This window comes from Pelodiscus sinensis, chromosome 15 (assembly GCF_049634645.1).
Source record: "Pelodiscus sinensis isolate JC-2024 chromosome 15, ASM4963464v1, whole genome shotgun sequence".
Classification (NCBI taxonomy): domain Eukaryota; kingdom Metazoa; phylum Chordata; order Testudines; family Trionychidae; genus Pelodiscus; species Pelodiscus sinensis.
Genome location: NC_134725.1, coordinates 12,983,352 through 13,003,369, shown reverse-complemented (window position 1 = coordinate 13,003,369; position 20,018 = coordinate 12,983,352).

Here is a 20,018-nt window from a genome sequence, read left to right as displayed (position 1 = left end):
GGATTTGTTTTTTCCTATTTGGCCGGGCACAGTTATGGACGGCCTCCAGCTTATTCACATGGGCTACGTCTACACTGGCCCCTTCTCCGGAAGAGGCATGCTAATTTCGAACTTTGGAATAGGGAAATCCGCGGGGGATTTAAATATCCCCCGCGGGATTTAAATAAACATGGCCGCCGCTTTTTTTCCGGCTAGGGGAAAAGCCGGAAAAGAGCATCTAGACTGGCGCGATCCTCCGGAATAAAGCCCTTTTCCAGAGGATCTCTTATTCCTTCAAGTAGGAATAAGAGATCCTCTGGAAAAGGGCTTTATTCTGGAGGATCGTGCCAGTCTAGACGCTCTTTTCCGGCTTTTCCCCAAGCCGGAAAAAAAGCGGCGGCCATGTTTATTTAAATCCCACGGGGGATATTTAAATCCCCCGCGGATTTCCCTATTCCAAAGTTCGAAATTAGCATGCCTCTTCCGGAGAAGGGGCCAGTGTAGACGTAGCCTTGGGGTTTTACGGTACAGCCTTCCTATGATATTTAGCCTCGGCAAATCGTAGTGCACTTAGCTAGGTTAGCTGTAAGGCCAGCCTATTTTAAGGTATACAGATCAGCTTCTACTTTCTCTAGATGAGTCTCTCAACTTGGGATATGAATTATTACATCGTCGAGATATGCCACTGTGTAACTAGTATGGGGGTGTAAGAGCTTGTTCATCAGACTTTGGAAGGTGGAAAGTGCCCCATGTAGTCTGAAGGAGAGAACAGTATACTGGAATAGGTCCTCAAGTGTAGACAATGCAGTTACTTCTTCTGCTTCCTTGGCTAAGGGGGTCTGCCAATACCTCTTTGTCAAATCTAGGGTGGTCAAAAATCGGGCATTGCCCAAATGATCAACTAACTCATCAGTACGAGCTATCGGGTATGTGTCAAATGTGGATATTTATTTCAACTGCCAAAAGTCATTTCAGAACCAAGTGGTACCATCAGGCTTTGGCACCAAAACAATTGGGCTAGACCATTCACTGTGCGATTCCTTAATAACTCCCAACTCCAACATCCTCTTTGCTTCTGCCTTAATTTCTTTCTTCTTTGTGGCAGGGACCAGATATGATCTCAGTGTAATCTTGACTCCAGAGTTTGTGGTGATATGGTGATAAGCCTTGGTTGTTTGGCTTGGCTTAGTTGAAAACACGTTGATCATCTCAATTGCCTCACTCTTTTGGCATGGTGTCAGGTCAGGAGATGTCTTGACTTGCTTGTATGAGGTTCCTTCCTGGTTTGGGGCCTCTTGAGTGACCACACACACCTCTCAGGACTACCCAAGGCTTCAAGAGATTCAAGTGACAAATCTGTTTCTTTTTCCTTGTCTTGGCTGTCTCTCCTTATAGTTTACTTCCCCCAAGGCTTCAACCACTTCATAGGGCCCCTGCCATTGGATTAAAAGCTTGAGGGTTTGATTGAACCTTACAAACAGCCCATCTTTCTAGGGATGGTAGATAGAGATCCTTAGGGTATGGATATGGAATAGATGCAAAGGTCCTTCATCAGTTTTGACATGAACAAGGTTCCTTGGTCCGTTAATATTTCCTTGAGTAGTCCCATAAAAATCTCCAATAATGCTTTTGCTATTGTTTTCTGCATGGGGTATGACTTCAGAATATTGGGTCACATAGTCTAAGATGACCAGCATATACTGGTGACCCCAGGTTGTCTTCTCTAGAGGTCCTACCAGGTCCATGGCTAAACACTTTAATGGGACCTCTGTGATGGGGAAGGGTACTAATGGTGACCTCAAGTGAGGCCGAAGGCTGTGTAGTTGACATTTGGGGCATGATACGCAATACCAGCATAAATCTTCATGCACTCCTAGCCAAAAAAACCTCTGTAGAACCTGCACTAGGTTTTTTTTCCACTCCCCGATGCCTCCACAAAAGATGACTCAGGGCGATGCTTAATATGGCTTTTTGGTGCATCTGAGGTACCAGGAGCTACTGCTCCTCCTCCCCTGTATTGAGGTAACCCAGTATAGGAGATCCTTCTTCATAATGAAGTAGGATCCAAATCCCTGGGTTTTCCCTTCCACCAGGACTCCATCTATTTCTGTCACCTCCTTCCTAATGTTGTCATATCTGGGATCTTTAACTTGATCTTGACCAAAATTTTCCCTCCCTGGGCTAATCTGCCCAAATTCTGGAGAACTGGTCTCCGCTGCCTCTGTCTGTTCTGAGGTATTAGAATGGAGGTCAAGCTCTGATATTTCCTTCTCTGGGGCAGTCTACTCTCTTGCTGCCCAGGTTTCTCTGCCCAGAAGAACAGTCATATGATTTTGGGCCAGAATTCGTGTTCCCAACACCTTAGTGGCCCTCCTTTGTGTTTTGGTTTTCGGGTCCCTTTGTGGTGGGAATAAATCAGAGGATATTTTGGTAAAAATCAGGGGTTAACAATCTACTGTAGCCATATCACTTACTTCAGGTTCTCCCTTTATTTTCAGTTCCCCTTCTGGGAGTAGAGTTTCAAACCCTGAGAAGTCCCTTCCTATGAGCACCGTGTAGGGGTGTTGAGGGGCTACCCCTACCATCACCCCAGTAGTGTTGCCCTGGATTTCAATCTGCACTGATATGGTGGGGTAATAAAAAACTGCCCATGGACACATGTAATCCCTGTACATTTTGCCTGGAGCAACTGACTATGCTTCACCAGCTTCCCTGAGAAAAAGTGCATGATGGCGCTATCCAAATCTATCAGTGCTGTAGTTTCTATTCCAATTAGCCTTACTAGCCTAGGGTATGTCTACACTACAAAGTTAATTCGAACTAACGGACGTTGGTTTGAATTAACTTTGATAGGCGCTGCACTAGCGCTCCGTTAGTTTGAACTTAATTAGAACTAGCAGAGCGCTTAGTTCGAACTAGCTGGTTCGAATTAAGGGGTGTGTAGCCCCTTAATTCGAACTAGTGGGAGGCTAGCCCTCCCCAGCTTGCCCTGGTGGCCACTCTGGCCAACACCAGGGAAACTCGTCTGCCCCCCTCCCGGCCCCGGCCCCCTTAAACGGGCACGGGCTGGCTACGGTGCCCGTGCCAGGTGGAAGCCTGCCAGCACCCAGCCAGCAGACCCTGCACCTGGCACGGATCGAGCCACCCACCCGATGCCCCCCAGCCCTCCCCCTCTTCCCGGGACCAGGCTGGCGGCTCCCGGGAGCTTGCCCGGGACCGCAAGAGGTGGGCACCCGCCTGGGCTAGTGCAGACATCGTGGACCTCGTCCACGATCTCCGCACTAGGCACAGGAAAGTGGCCGTCTAGGGCAGGATAGCTGCCAGCTTGGCCACCCAGGAGCAGGTGTGCAAGAGAATCAAGGGGGTCCACTGAGACCCCCGACCCTGAGCCCTGAGCTTACAGTGGCCGTCCTGGGTCAGACCAAAGGTCCATCTAGCCGAGTAGCCTGTCTGCCGACAGCGGCCAACCCTAGGGACCCTGGAGGGGATGGACCAAAGACAGTGACCAAGCCATTTGTCTCGTGCCATCCCTCTCCAGCCTTCCACAAGCCTTGGCCAGGGACACCACTCCTACCCCCTGGCTAATAGCACTCCATGGACCCAACCTCCATCACTTTATCTTACTTCCCTTTAAACTCTGTTCTAGTTGTAGCCTTCACAGCCTCCTGCAGCAAGGAGTTCCACAGGTTGACTCTTTGCTTTGTGAAGAACAACTTTCTCTTACTAGTTTGAAGCCTGCTACCCATTCCTTTCCTTTGGTGTCCTCTAGTCCTTCTATTATGGGAACTAATGAAGAACTTTTCTTGATGCACCCTCTCCACCCAACTCCTGTTTTTAGAGACCTCTATCCTGTCCCCCCTCAGTCTCCTCTTTTCTAAGCTAAAAATTCCCAGTTTCTTTAGCCTCTCTTCATATGGGACCTGTTCCCAACCCCTGATCATTTTATTTGCCCTCCCCTCTCCCAGCCTCTCTCTTCCCCTCTCCCACCTCCTTTTCCCAGTCTCCCCCAGTTTTGTTCAATAAAGACAGATTCCATTTTGGAAGACACGTTATCTTTATTTTGTACATCAAGAAGAGGGGCTAGGGAAGGGTAAGTGGAAGGAGGTGAGGGAGGAATGGAGTATGCGCCCCCGATGGGGAGGACTGGTCTGGCTCTGCGGACTTCTGGGGGTGGAAGCTCTCCTGCAGCCCCCCAATTGCCCCGTCTCCCCAGATGGCAGCCTGCGGCAAGTGCAGCCGGGCTGATGGCTGAGTGCCGTGATGTGCCCAGTGTGGGTACTCCAGGAAATCCAAGCCAGGACTGCTTTGCAAGCGGGGCACCCCTGAGAACTGTCTGTCTGGGGTGGGGGTCGGGACCCTTTAAGCGCAGCCCTCGGCTAGCCTGAGACAGCATCTCCACGCTCTAAGTCTTCCTCTGATGCCCTGCCGGCACTGCTTCCGGCCATCCTTAAGCCCTGTTCAGGGTCAACTTAATGTGGACATGCTAGTTTGAATTAGCAAAACACTAATTCAAACTAGTTTTTTAGTCTGGATCCGTTAGTTCGAATTAGCTTAGTTCGAATTAACTAATTCGAACTAAGTTAGTTCGAATTAACGTTGTAGTGTAGACATACCCCTAGTATATTAGTGTGGGGTTAGTGTGACCCCATAAGATGTATTAGGCAGCGTGCATTCACCCAGTCTCTCATATTGCATTGCATTGGTTCCTCAGCATTGGGACACTGTGCAGCTATGTGCCCCCATTCTCCACAAGCGTAGCATCCAGAGAAAGTCCTAGGCATTCCCCTATTTCTCAGCTTCAGGTGTCTGCCCCCCCGAACTTCTTCACCCTTGTTAATTTGAGCTCTTGTAGCCTCTAGTAGGTTCTCCACTCCCCTCTTCTCCCACCAGGACCTCCCTTATGGTTCAGATACTGGAACTTGGGAGATTGGTGCTGCTAATTTACCATAGGAGACATCTCCCTTAATCAATTGGATCAGTTCTTTTGTGGCCCTTCATCTCTCCTCTAGTATGACAAGTTCATCATAGGTGAGAGGGGGGAGAGGTAGATATGCTTGAAGGCAGAGATAGGGTCCAGAGTGACTTAGACAAATTGGAGGATTGGGCCACAAGAAATCTGATGAGGTTCAACAAGGACAAGTACAGAGTCCTGCACTTGGAACTGAAGGATCCCAAGCTAAGTAGTAGTTCTGCAGAAAAGAACCTGGGGGTTACAGTGGAAGAGAAGCTGGATATGAGTCAACAGTGTGCCCTTGTAGCCAAGAAGGCTAATGGATATTAGGATGCATTAGGAGGAGCACTGCCAGCAGACCCAGAGAAGTGATTATTCCCCTTTATTCGGCTCTGGAGATGCCACATCTGGAATATTGTGTCCAGTTCTGGGCCCCCCACTACAAAAAGGATGTGGAAGCATTGGAGAGGGTCCAGCAGAGGGCAACCAAAATGATTAGAGGGCTGGAGCATATGACCTATGAGGAGAGGCTGAGGGAGTTGGGTCTGTTAAGTCTGCAGAAGCGAAGAGTGAGGGGGGATTTGATAGCAGCCTTCAACTTCCTGAAGGGAGGTTCCAAAGAGGCTGGAGAAAGGCTCTTCTCAGTAGTAACAGATGGCAGAACAAGGAGCAATGGTCTCAAGTTGTGGTGGGAGAGGTCCAGGTTGGATATTAGGAAAAACTATTTCACTAGGAGGGTGGTGAAGCACTGGGATGGGTTACCTAGGGAAGTAGTGGAGTCTCCATCCCTAGAGGTGTTTAAGTCTCGGCTTGACAAAGCCCTGGCTGGGTTGATTTAGTTGGGATTGGTCCTGCCTAGAGCAGGGGGCTGGACTTGACCTTCTGAGGTCTTTCCCAGCTCTATGGTTCTATGATTCTAGGTGGCTGGCTCATTCTGGCTCATTCAAATGCAAAGGTCTGGTGGTAGCCACCTCATGTTTTGGTCAATAACCAGGGTCTCTAGCATTTCTTTGAGCTATGGGTAAGATGCATGAGGTCATATAATTGAGAACGCGGAAGTTTGTTCTCCTGGTAGCTCCACTCATGATACCACTGGGCCCACATCACTGCTGCTCAGTCTAAGATCTCCGCCTTTAGCTGAGGGTAGTGTGCTGCCATTTCAGCAGGCAGGTTATGGTAGGTCTTCTGAGCCTTTCCACACAGGAATGGGCCAAGTCTCTAAACCAGTCTTCACATTCCACAACCCTCTCAAAGGTGAGCAAGCAGGTATCCACATCATCCTCCATACTAACCTGGGGTAAAAAACTTGTGGCTTTCCACTCTTTGGCTACCTCAGCCCCTGGAGTTACGGGGCTGAGGTTACTATTTCCCACAATCTTGGGCTGCCTGGTTTATCATCAGCTGATTGGTTTCCTGTGGCAACCTCCCTGCCTCCTGTTGAGCATTCACCTGGGCTCAGTTAGCCTCCTGCTGTGCTACTGTGGCTTTCACTAGTGCTTGTACTACCGCATCCATTGTGCTGAGAAGAAAAGCCCAAACCCAACTCTACTTTTTTTTCTTTTTGAGGTTTTTTTTTTGTGAGGCTCTTCCCCCCCTCTCTTCTTCTTCTTCTGCTGCGCTTTGCGCCATTCCCACCCCTGACGCTAGTTGTGACAAAGCTCCTACTTAAACTCAGTGGGTTCTGCTCTTCCTTGGGCATTAGTTTGTTTAATGAGCTCTTTTCATCACTGGCCAGCATATAATATAAAACAGTGGTCCCCAAACTTTTCAGCATCATGCTCCCCTTTCTGATTTTTGAAAAATCCTCATGCCCCACCCCCAACTTGTTGAGAAAAAAAAAGGAACTGAGTGGGACAGCAAGGAAAATGGGGGGAAGCGGGGAAATCTGGGTTGCCTTGCGCCCCCCCCCCCCCCCCCATGGAATTTCTTCATGTCCCCTGGTTTGGGAACCCATGATATAAAAGGCAAAGAATCTCCAAAGTCTTTTCCCTGAGTGGAAATGAGGAGGTGGGTGTTGGGGGGATCTTGGACACCACCTTCTACCCTGGATTCTAGCCCAGGGGCCTGTAATAGCAACTAGCTATGTGAATCCCTGACACCTACTATAAGACAGCTCCAAGACCCATGGCTACTTCCCCACACCTTCCCCAGCATCTTCCTTTTCTCTGGTTCATCCTCCTAGCGTTCACTTGTTGTCTCTTTTCCTCCTACTCCCACCAGTGCTTTCCTCTGTCCTTTCAGCAATACAAGCACCCCACCAACTTCAGGCAAGCTCCTTTTATAGCCAGTCTCAACTGGTTTTCCTTAATTAACCCCAAGTGTCCTAATCTACCCAGGCTGGTCTGACTCTGCAGGCCTGGTCAATTAGACCCAAGTGCTCAACTGCTCTAATGGCCTTTAGACCAGGCCCTCCCTGTTTCCTTGGGAACAGAGATTTCCTCAGTTTGAGGCTGATAAATCTTCCCTCTGCTACTATTTTATAGCTTCTGATCTGACCCTGTCATGATAGTAGAACAGAATACTGCAAATATGCACAATCTTATGACTGGGTCTGCAAAGATGGTGTATTTCTAATTACACTATAAATGCAATATTTTGAAATATGTTTGGCTGAAAGCAGAAAGCAAAATATTCCCAACAGGAAAACGGAATTTAAAACCAAATAATGTTCTTGTGCAGGATAAGTATGGTAAAGTGAGGTCTGATTCAGTGGGTGCTGTGAGATGCCATGGGAAAGGATCGCAAGACATTCAGAAGTGTACAACCATGATTCTCAATCTGTAGTAGTCTGCAGACCACTATGTGTAAGGGGGTCCATGAAAATGTTACAGCTAACTGAGCAGAATTCAACCATGTATACAGGCAATAGATTTTCAAAGGTGTCTGCTCCTCTATTTGAAATTTTCAAAGGGGTCCAACTCATGAAGAAGGTTGAAAACCACAATGAGGTGGAAAAGAAGGCAAGACAACAGCAATGAAAGACCCTGTCTGATCACAAGGTGACCACAAAGAGCCTAGGCAGAGGAACACCAACCTGAGGAAACAATGTTTTACAACCTAGTATGTGTGTTTTGTGCCTGCTGGCTGCTGAGCGCTCACAACTCATGTGAAGTCTGTTGTTTTGCTTCAATGCTTCACGCTGCCCCAGAGAGCTCTAATGGAGGGTCTATCAGAAATGCAGGTCCTCGTGGGTCTCCATAATGGGAAGATGGAGCATTCACAGCCATTCATATTCCCTTCCAGCCCCATTGTGAGGCAACAGACACATGCCCTGTGTCCGGGTTTCCATGCAGCATGGAGCTGAAGCCTCTGAGATGGTTTGTGTTGAATCCAAATGTGTAGAAAGGAACATCCAGACAGGAGTCGTCCCCTTGAGCAAAAATCAGCTGCCTTCAGCCACAACTTCCTACACCAAGCATTGTCTAGCCCTACAGAGAATGTGGAGCCGGTGGGAGGAAAGAGACAAGTAGGCATGGGTATATAATGGGGCAGATCTGAGCCCTTATCCAATCTAATTACTCCACATCTGGAGCAATAATGTCCTCTCCCTCTAAGGCTGATTGGGTCAGGGATACAGAGCCGGCCCACAACATTTTGGCACCTGAGGCGGGGAGCTCAAATGACGCTTCCATGCCATCTTTTCTCCTGCCTGCCTGTTATGTCTCCTATGCCCTCCTTCTTCCAGCACAGCACTCCACCATCTCTGTGCATCTAGAGCAGAGAGAATACATATGCCCCAGCAGCAGACACAATTGTCTATACTCTGGGTCCTAGTGGCACTGCTCTGACAGCCTGGCACCTGAGGCGGCTGCCTCAGTTCACCTCAGGGTAAAACCAGCCCTGCAGGGATATGAGACCAATGCCACTCTCAAGGCATGCCCACAACTTCCACTAGCACAGGGCCTGCATCTTTCTCCCATATCATGCCTGGCTGTGTGGCAAACAAGTCCCTTAGCAAAAATCATAGCAGCCTGTAAGATGCTTTAGTTTACAGTGTCCCCAAGAAACTAATGCAGCAACCAGGAATTGCTGGAGTGCAGGGAAGTCCCTGTGTTGGCAAGCAAGTAGCTACATCATCTTTGCATCTCCAGGGCTGGCTGTCCCACACTGGACAAAGGGGTGATGCTTCCATGATGCTTTTTAAGTACAGGCAGTCCCCGGGTTACATGGATCCGACTTACATCGGATCCCTACTTACAAACGGGGTGAGGCAACCCTGCACTAGTTGCTTCCCCCCAGCAGACCAGGGAGACGCAAAGCTAGCGCGCCCCCCCCCCCCCCCCCAGCAGACCAGGGAGACAAGGAGCGGCTTTTCTCAGCAGACACCTCAGCTTGAGAATAAAGGACTGAGGGAAGTGAGGTGTGGGAGAATAAAACTGAGCTCTGGAGAAATGTTTGGCTAGAGTTTCCCCTATAATATGTACCAGTTCCGACTTACATACAAATTCAACTTAAGAACAAACCTACAGTCCCTATCTTGTACGTAACCCGGGGACTGCCTGTATCTAAAAGGGTGTTACAAGGAGGAGGAAGAAAAATTGTTCTCCTTGGCCTCTGAGAATAGGACAAGGAGCAAATTAAATTGCAGCAAGGGAGGTTTAGGTTGGACCTTAAGAAAAACTTCCTGTCAGGGTGGTTAAACACTGGAATAAATTGTCTAGGGAGGTTGTGGAATCTTTATCTCTGGAGATATTTAAGAGCAGGTTGGACAGACACCTGTCAGGGATAATGACTGCTTGGTCCAGCTGTGAGGGCTGGAGTCTGGACTGGATGACTTCTCGAGGTCCCTTCCAGTTTTAGAGTTCTATGATTCCAAGAGTGACTAGGTTTAGGGCAACCACGCTTCAATGGCACAGCCCTTATGGATTGGAGAATATGGCCTTGCAGTTCTGTCCAGGGATTGGATCTTTCATGTTACTGTTTGGATTTTCTGCATGTTGCATGATTTAGTCTGTTCGCAGCACTCCCCAGCCATAAGGCTACTGAAATAAAGTGGTGAATCTATAAGCATCTTATAGTCATACATATGAATAAACTCTTTACAACAGATGCCTTAGCCTAGAGTGCGCCTTCAAATATGCTGCACTGAGTGTTTCAGCAGAGAACAGAAGAGCTGCTGGGGCTATGGCAGATGAAACCAGCTGCTGTGGGAAATGGATGCAGAAGGGCTGAGAGGAAAGCCTGAATGAAAGTCTAGCCCCATCACTGGCACAGCTGTCTGTAATCCCTAAAAAGGGAAAGATTTGAGGGCATCATTTTTCCACTTCTTATACTTCAAGGAGGTGTTGCTGTATTTAAGGGTTAATGAAGCTGGGACAAGCTAAAACAAATGGTATGTCTACACTACATTCCTCTTTCAAGAGAGGAATGCAAATGCAGGAGAGCCAAATTGCAAATGAAATGTGGATTTGAATTTCCCGTGCTTCATTTGCATAATCGCGTCCAGGCGCTATTTCGAAATACCCTATTTCGAGATAAAAAATGCCATGTAGAAGGGATTATTTTGAAAGAAACCCCTTCTTTCAAAATAACCATTAAACCTCATTTTTTAAGGAGTAAGGATTATTTCAAAAGAAGGGGTATTTTTCAAAATAACCACATCTACATGGTGTTTATAGGGTATTTTGAAATAGCGCCTGGATGAGATTATGCAAATGAAGCATGGGAAATTCAAATCCACGCTTCATTTGCAATTTCACTCACCTTCATTTGCATTCCTGTCTCAAAAGAGGAATGCAGTGTAGACATACCCAAAGAGCCTCATAACAGAGGTGGAATGCAATTTGCTACCGACCACAACTCTAGCGATAATTCTGCAATATTTATTAGCAAGACGGAGAAATTTGATCCCAAATTCCATAGGCTAAGACAAACGAACATACTGCAAGGAGAAACTTTCTTCTATTCCTCTTGACCAGTTGCTGTTGGGCCTTGCACTGATGACAATGACAACATTTGGTACTGCTACTCATTCCAAAGGATTGAAAAGTACCTTGCAAATTATATGCACAGAGCACCACTACATGCAGCTACTTCTGGGGAGTGAAGTGGTCGTCAGTGCTCAGTATTCAGGAGGAAGGGTTTGCTTTGCCTAGAACAGCTGTCCCATCTTGCATTCTTGAAATATGAGCCAGAGTATAGTATGAATACAAACATTCAGAGCCAAACCCTGAGCTGGTGTAAATTGGCATCACTGCACTGAAACTAAGCTGGTTTAAAGCAGATCAGGATCCAGACCTTGATTTTTAAGTTCTCACTTGAAACTTGTCTGCAGGCAGTGAATTGTTTAACACTACCACAGAGAGGGGCTCTAAAGTGGCATCATTTAGACTGGCCTTTTCTTAGGGTACTGACAGGCAGAAGAAGCAAATGGGTTAGATCGAGAAGATGAAGAAGACAAAGTGCAAGGCCATAGGTGATCCTTTATATTGGCCTAACCGTGCAGAAAAGAGTGAGACTCCTTTTGGCAGGAGGGTACAGAGACAGCTTGAATAGCAGCTGCCCAGGGCTGCCCCTGTTCTTAGGCCAAATAAAGGCCTTTCGTTTCTGGTGCTCTCTGTCTGTCACTTTTCACTAGCAGTGGGTTTAAAGAAAATATTTTTATTTAAAAAAATCAAGGGTTACAAAAGAGCAACTAGAAAAAAATCATAGGGACAAATCCTGGGACATGCTAGGCACTGGTGTTGGAGTCAGGATATTCCAGAGGTTCTAACTGTCCAGCATGATTCAGCCTATTTTTTTCTAAGAAATTTAGGGACATTCACTCTTTCTGAACCATTCCTGGCCACAACAACTGGCAGGTGGCATGTCCTGCCTGTGAATTGGTTGTAGCAGATGGCCAGCTGTGCAGAACGGGAAAGATAGGGTTTCACATCTTTTATTTCCTGGTGAGCTCACTGAATTTTAGAGCATCACCAACGTTTGGGAGTGTGCCACAGAGAGCGCGAGGAAGCAAATGAGCATGTGTATTCCAGTAAAATTAATCCTACACCACAACTGGCTCAGAGACAGCATCGGCTCTCAGCCACCCCAACATAAATCCAGAGTTAACGTCCTTGATTTCAATTGGGATTTACTCCAAAGTAACTAGCAGGAAAATTTGGCCCAGCTGGTGCATATGCCAGCACAAAAGCTCTCTCACGTCTCTCCTTGACTCTGAGTTTCTCTAATGGATTCTCTACCCTTCTCCACAACTCAAGACTCTGGGGACCTTAATTTTATGCCACTGCAGAAGGGCAATTCTCACTGAAAGCTCAGGGGAAAAGATGACATTGGCAGGGATTCAAATGACACACCTGGTACCATCTACTGCAATCTCATGTTGATTTTAGTTCTGTGACTCCTCTTTAGTTAAAGAAGGGTTAGGTGTCAGGGACAGGAGGTCCAATAACAATACAGTCTCTGGCACTGTTTCGAAGCCAAGCTTAAGTGCACTGTAGATGTGCCAACACGTTAACCTTGTCTGTTATCTGTGGAGGAAAGGTTTCAACAGCTCTGCTCTGTGGTTAACTTCTGAGTTGGAAAAGCTCATCAACTATTGACTCAGGGAGAGGTCTTGCCACTTGTTGGAAGGACATTGGCTCCCGTGGAGAGATCAGCTTCTGTATTGCCTTCTCGCTGTGAGATCCTGATGGAGTCTAAGGGCACATCTACCCTAGATCTGGAAGGTTGGCTTAAAATATGCAACACCAGCTATGTAGAATACAGAGTTGCTTTACCTTCAGCCGAGGTTGGCACCATCCCCACTGCGAGAGGCTGATGGGAGCAAACACTCCCGTTGGCTTCCCTTCATTTTCACAACTGAGAGGAGTACAGGTGCCAGCTGGAGCTTCCCTCAGAGTTCGATTTATTGGTCTATACTAGACCCACAAAATTGAACGCCAGAACGTCAATCACCAGCATGGCTAGTGAAGACGTGGCCTAAATCAGCACAGAATTTAGCCCATATCTCTTAATGAGGCATTGCTTTTCTGGATAGTTCTTCCACTGCATTGGATACAACTGCAGCCTCAGGAATAGCACAGCGAGTAGCAGGCACCTCTGTTGGGCGGGCAGGGGGTGCAATGTTCTGGCAATATCTGGAGCGCTCAGCTCCCATACTGTAATACTTGAGTCACTTGTGAGTGAATGATTTTTTCCTCCAGGCTCAGTATTGAAGGTGGTTTTTCTTAATCACTTAATTTATCATTTAAAAAAGTAAGAAAATCGTCACAGTCAAAACTAAACAGCTCAACTGAGCTCATCTGATTTTTGGGACGTGTGTGTGAAAATCCTTATGAACTTGTCTTTTTGTGCTGATGTGGGACTGGAAAAAAGTTCCAGATCTGAAAAATTCTCACAGGGTGGAGAAACCATTCCCAGACTGCTCTCCTTCAGCTCCTTCCACAGTTGTCATCTGAGTGGCCTGAAGCCAAGCCTTAGTCCTCCTCCAAATGTTGTACAGAGGAGGCCACTCTCAGTCCCCGTAGCCTCCTTCCCGGTACTGGATTGTCTAGGACTGCGGCTTAGCCTTCTTCAAAGTTCTATTGAAGTATTGGTCTGTGTGAGATCTAGGGCTGTTCCCCTTCAAGCCAATCCCTTCCCAGAAGCCCTCATGCCAGCGGCTCAAGGGCTAATCATTCTGAAATGCACCATTTCTGCCATTAGATAGCCCAGTTGCTGACTGATGGCACACAGAAGCCGTTCCTTTTCCTGAAGGCATTTGACAAGCCGTGCGTGTGCTGCTTAAACACAGCGAGGATTTTGTTGTTGGGTTTGGATTTTTTTCTTTTTCCTTCTCACTGCCTGCAGAGCCAAAGGGCCTGTTTGCTTTCCTGTTACTCATCAGGAGGGTTTATCTGCGATTGCTTGCGAGAGGGAAAAACTCCATTGCCACAGGCAAGCAGGCTCAGTGATCACAAATGTAATGGCTGGAGCCCACGGGCCCATATGCTAGCCATCCCAGGAGGTGGAAGGCCAGCTCTGATCACATCCAGCTGCTCAGGATACAATTGATCAGGTATGGCTGGATGTCAGAAAATGGGGTCGGGGTGAGTAGAGACTGGAGGAGGGGAAAGATATAGAAGAGCTATTTAAAGAGTGTCACAGAAATGAGAATTTTCCTGTACAAATGTCAAGGCTCTTGGGAGAAGAAAAACACCAAAGAAAGGAAGGGAGGGAGGTTATATTTCCCATCAAGCTCTGAGGATGCTACTGTAGCTAACATGAGAAAGGGGACTAAATCTTCATGTTGCACTGAATAATTCCTGCATTTTCAGGTTCTTGTCATCCCCCTCCCAGATTAAGACCTAGGAATTCTACTTGTTTATTGTTCCTTTTGTTACTGAATATCCATGAAATGCTAAATGGCCCCATGAACTAATAAGGTATTAACCTTGCATTACTAGTGCATATCAACCATGGACACAGGCCATTTGTAACCAGGGATATTTCAAGAAGATTTATGAAATATTCAAGGGTCAGGAGGGATGCAGAGAAAACAGAGTATTCCAAAGGATGCGGGGGGAGGGAAAACGGGGGGAGGGATGCGGAGAGAGAGAGAGATTTACAATGGGAGCAACTGTAAGATCCTTGTATATAGCTTTTATCATAGACAAAATAAAGGCACAGATTAGGAACTGTCAAGTTTATGTGGTAAGAACTAAGGGGTCCTGATTGCCAGTTGCACCTTTGAAAATCTCTACAGTCTCCAGGAATAAGGGTGAGAGGAAGACATTCAAGGTTCTATTTTAGCCTATGCTGAACTTCCTTGCTTGTTCTGTAATCAACATTTCACTACCTACCTTGAAATGTGAAGACAGAACCGGCCCGAGCCCTTTTGGCTCCCTGGGCCCAGGCACGCGATGCCGCACCCAGGCGCATGGTGCATGTGTGGGCCCGCCTGTGGGGTGTGGGCTTGCCCCCTCTCAGGGTGCGCAGGCCTGCCCCAGGGCACACAGCGCATGTGTGGGCCAGCCACGGCCACTGACGTGCAGCCTGGGGCGCACGGCGCATGCTCTGCTCAGCCAGGCCTGGACAGCGCTGCTGGCACGTGGCCGTGGGGGGAAGGGCGCTGCTGGCCAGCGTCGTGGGGCCAGTGCTGTGGGAGTCGGGCGTGCGACGCCTGATGGCAGCTGCAAGGGACGCCACGTGCCCCTTATAGCTGCCATCAGGTGCCCTTCATTGGTTGGCACCCTGGGCAGCTGCCTGGCTCGCCCATGCCTCCGTCCGGCCCTGTGTGAAGGTCACCATAACCTCATCAGGTCTTCATTGTTCTGAAATTTGGTCTGTGCAATCAGAAAGGTAGGATTTTGGCGGGTTTTGATTAGGGATGTCAATGTATAGTTGACTACACAGTTAGCCGATAAGCCTAGGCTTATTGGTTAATCTTCTTGACTACGTGCACTCCCCTCCCATCTTGCTGCCAGCTTTTAATCTGGCTCCCCAAAAGCACTAAGTTCACGGATCCACCTACTCCCAACCCCATGCTGCTGCCTTTACTGTAGAGAGGCAGCAGTACAGAGGGTGAGGGGGGCAGGCGGGAACTGGTATTTGCTCGAAACAGCTTTCAAGCCAGCTGCCTGCATGTATTAGCTCCCACAGAGCCGCTTATCCACCATGCTGCTGCTTCTGTATCAGAGGCAGCAGTGTGGGGTGGAGGGATGACAGGCAGGAACTGATACATGTGGGAAACCAGCTTTTAAGTTGGCTCTCCTTGCATGCCAGCTCTGTAGAGCCACCTACCACCCCATTACTTCTGTGAGAGGCAGCAGTGGGGGGTCGAAGGGTCAAGGGAAGACTGCCAAAGAGCAGCTTCTGTCCATGGCAGGCTCAGGCTTTTTGTGGATAGAGGCTGCTCTGTGGGATGCCAGTGCAGATCCTATCCACAGGAAGCTCAGACTCACATGGACAGGCTCTCCTGCTATCTCATGCTGCTGTCTCTGTATCAGCAGGCAGGAGCTTCCAGCCAGAATTCTCACATTTATTTTGCACTAATAATTGTGGGCTACAATGTGATCCTCTCACTGCAGGGAGCTGGTTTAAACTGGCTTTCCTCATAGACTGATTCCGCTTGCCATCCTGTGCTGCTGCCTCTGATATAGGTGCAGCAGAGCAGAGTTTGGCAGGGGACTTCCTGGGAATGGGGCTGGGAGTGTACTGGCTGCCAGCCCCGCCCGCAGAGACTATCGAATATTCATGTAACTGATAATATTTTGTGCAGTTACATGACTATTCAATTAATCGCTATCTAACATCCCTAGTTTTGAGTTCACTTTTACTTCTTGGGACCCCTTTACATCTCCTTACAGCCACCTCTTCTGAAAGCAGAAAGCACTGCAATGTAACAGAGAGGTGTAAACTCTGAGTACCATCATATATTAGTTTTTATCACTATCAGTTAAGCTGTTAAGATTATACTGAAATTCAGCTTTGAATAATTATTCCACGGCTTCCAGACAGAATTCTCACATTTAGTTTGCACTAATAAATGTGGTGTACAGTGTGATTCTCTTATACACACATACAAAGTACCATAGGGCCAGATTTGTTAAGGGATTTAGACAACTAAAGAGGCAGATAGTTGCCAAATGGGTTTTTCAAAGTGTCTTGTTCATGGGAGATGTTGTCCAACCAAGGAACCTGGCCCATAGACGACAATAGCAGCATAGGGTTCCTGAACTACAGGCTCTAGGAGGCATTGTGCCAGTTCAGGAAGAGACTACAGAATGACTACTGAATGTCAAATGGACAGGGAGTGAAGCATTTCAATTTGGTACAACTTGAAATGGCTCCTCTTGGGTTGACTTGACCCAAACAAAAATACTTTGTTTTGTTTTTCCCAATAGAAAATTCCAACAAAATTGAAATTGTCCCAAAGAAAATGTTGATTATGCAGAAGCTGCCTAGAATCCAACCGAACCACAAATGCTTTTGAAGGGCAAACATCTGACCAGCTGCAAATTTGATTGTTTTCCATCCAGGTGGCTCTCATAGACCCTTCAATTTCATCCCATGGGCTCAAATGAACTAGGAAACTCAATGCAAAAATGCCTCGCAATAGCCAAATGCAATCAAAATCTATTAAAAACCTATGAAGTGAAAATTTCACATGCTCCAGATGGACAGTCATAATTCAGTCCAGTTTTGCATGATACATTAGGCAGGATAGGCAAGGGCCTAAGAGGAAATGAGAGAAAAGAGTGAGTTAGATTGTGGTGGCTCATGCTGAATCCACCTACCACCACTCTCATCTCTACAGTAAAAGGGGATGGGTGTTATCTTTTCTCTCTTCAGAGAAAGTGGCTGGAAGTGGAGCTTTCTATGCAGCTTCATATCATGCTTCTCTGGTAGGCCCATGTGGCCCAGCACTTGGCTAGGCACATGTGCTGCTCACCTGAGGATTGCTGCTTCTTGTTTTTGCATTTAACACATGACTAGCTAGGAATGACAGGGTGTTGCAGATCATACTCACAAGGCATACCAAGGAATCATGCTACATGCAAATACAAGAGGCTGCAGCGGGTAACACCTGCCCACCTTGAACTCCTACTGACTCCTTCTTTTTCAGTGATACGGGTCTTGTAATTGAGGGGTGGTGCACTGAGCCTCTTTGCCAGCCAGAACCCAGAGTGGGTTTTGTCTTAATCTGCCAGTGCATGGAGGGATCCTATGGGTGGAAGTGGCCTAGGACCTTCTGGGAAATTTTCCTGTTGGCCACTCTGATCCTGGAGTGACTCACATTTCCTCCCAGTCCTGCCCAGGTTTGCTCAGTACTTGGCCCATATATGGCTGATAACCAGCGTCCTTGTCTGTGTGCATTTGAGTGTCCTGGTGATGGGAGATCTAGTCTCACCTCACAAGTAAAACCAGAATGGGGTCTCCGAAATCCACACATTTCTAAAATTCAGTCACGCGTCATTCCTCTTTTGGCCCTGTTTCCCCTGAATCTTGTTTGGTTTGAAAGACAGGTCGAGGTTTCTTAGGACTGGATGCAGGTACATTCAAAGCCCAGCCCACATGATGGAAGTGGATTTCTCCGCAAGTTGCCTAGTTTATGGCGAGATCTGAAAGCAGATGATCAGGCACCAAGGGTTCTAAAATTCCTAGTTCCACCAATGTTCTTCAGTGTATCCCTTTCCCACCTGTTGCTCTTTCATTATATGTCTGTGCAGCACTTGGCCCTGTTCATAATTGAGGCGTCTAGGTGTGACCATAATGCAACTAATAGCAATCTTGCCTGCTTTCAATTTTTTCAATGAGTGCAAATTATCATTACTATTATCAACAGTTTACCCAAAGAAAAGCTCTATGTCGCTCAAGAGCTCGTCTTTTTCCCCAGCACAAGCTGGTCCACTAAACGATAGTGCCTCATCCACTCAGGCTATCTGATTCACTAAAGGTATGTCTACACTGCATGGTTGTTTTGGGATATCAGAGGTATCCTGAAATAGCTATCCCATGTCTACACAAGCAGTCTATTATTTCAAAAATTTTTCGAGATAATGGGCATGCTATTTTGCCAACCCAGTAAACTTCGTTGCATAAGGGATAAGGGATGGCTTCAATAGTGTGTTGTTTAGAAATCTGGTGCTGTGTAGATGTGCCAAATTTCAAAATGAGCTATTTCAAAATAGATTCGAGATAAGATATGCAATGTACATAGCTCAAATTGCGTATCTTATTTCGAGTTTAGGGTGCTGTGTAGACGCACCCAAAATGATGATGTACACCTGAGTTCATACACTATGCCCCATCAGAAAATAAAATATTATCCCCTGGTGCAATAGCTTCCCTTCTCCTCCTCCGTCCCCTGTTTCTGAGTGTCAGTCATTTGAGTGTCCCTGAGGGAGAACAATTCCAACAAACACAATTAGTTCAGATCTCTTCACTCCTCCATTTGTGACACACTCTCCTTCAGTTTTTCTCCCTACACAACACTTTCTCTCTCTGATGTTTATCTGTTTAGGTCTGCTTCTATAGCCACACACAGAAACACACACATTTTTACCTCTGTCCTCTGCTAACCCGAAACCATTCTCCTCCATCTGCCCCTAAGCCGATTCCTGCAGCGGGATGGATATGGCGGTGTGGCTGACACCCTAAGTAACAGATGCTGGTTTGTAACTTTAACCCCATTCATCCCTCCTCCCCCCGACTTCTTTCTGTTTCTCTCTCCTCAGGCATCTGTAGCTTACATGCCATCCAATTTGTTACCTACAACAGGAAGGTCAGAGTCCTGCTGGCTGCCTTGCTTCTCCTCTCAGCTTCGGGCACTTGGCCTGTACATTTCTTTTCACGAAATGTGAGTGGGAGGAGGGGAAGGCTGGCAGAGAGCAACAAGGGGCATGTTTTGGGGGTAACCCTTTTTTCCCTGAAATAAAATACAGGACTATGTAGCACTTTAAAGTGCTACATAGTCCTGTATTTTGTTTCAGCTACAACAGACTAACACAGCTACATTTCTATCACTTTTTTCCCTGACAGTCTTGCAGCTTTGTCCCTTTTAATTGCTGAGCACTCAGACCCTTCAGTTTCCATTGCCTCCAGCAAGGCATAGTTACTGCAAAGGCAAGCCACTGCAGCTCCGCCTGCATGAACTGACTGAGGCCAGGGGACCTGGAACCACTTGTGTTGTGGGGGTGCTGAGAGGGATTGAACCTATCTCCAAACCTTGTACAGGTTGGACCTGCCTGGCCCAGCACTCTCAGGACCTGACTGGTCCTGAATGAGGGAGTTTGCCATATAAGGGGAGGTCAGTCCTGCCCCTCTGCTACTGGCCTCCAGGCTCTCAGCTGCCAGGCTCCCCTCCCAGCACTCACCCTGGCTCCACTCTGAGCCCCAGCCATGCTCCCTGGCCCTGCTGCCAGGGACTTGGGCATGTTCCCAGCCACACTGCTGGTCACTGACCATGCTCATATCTGCATGTTACATGGAATTAAGTGATTTGCCCAGAACTGCAGCAAGTCACTAGCAGAGTTATGACCCTGGGAAACCTGATCCCCAATCTCCTGAGTGGCACAAAATCATAACTGAGAACAATTGACAGGCCTACATGATCACACAGATACAGCAACAGCAAGCAGATTGACTCTGAATATCAGACCATATC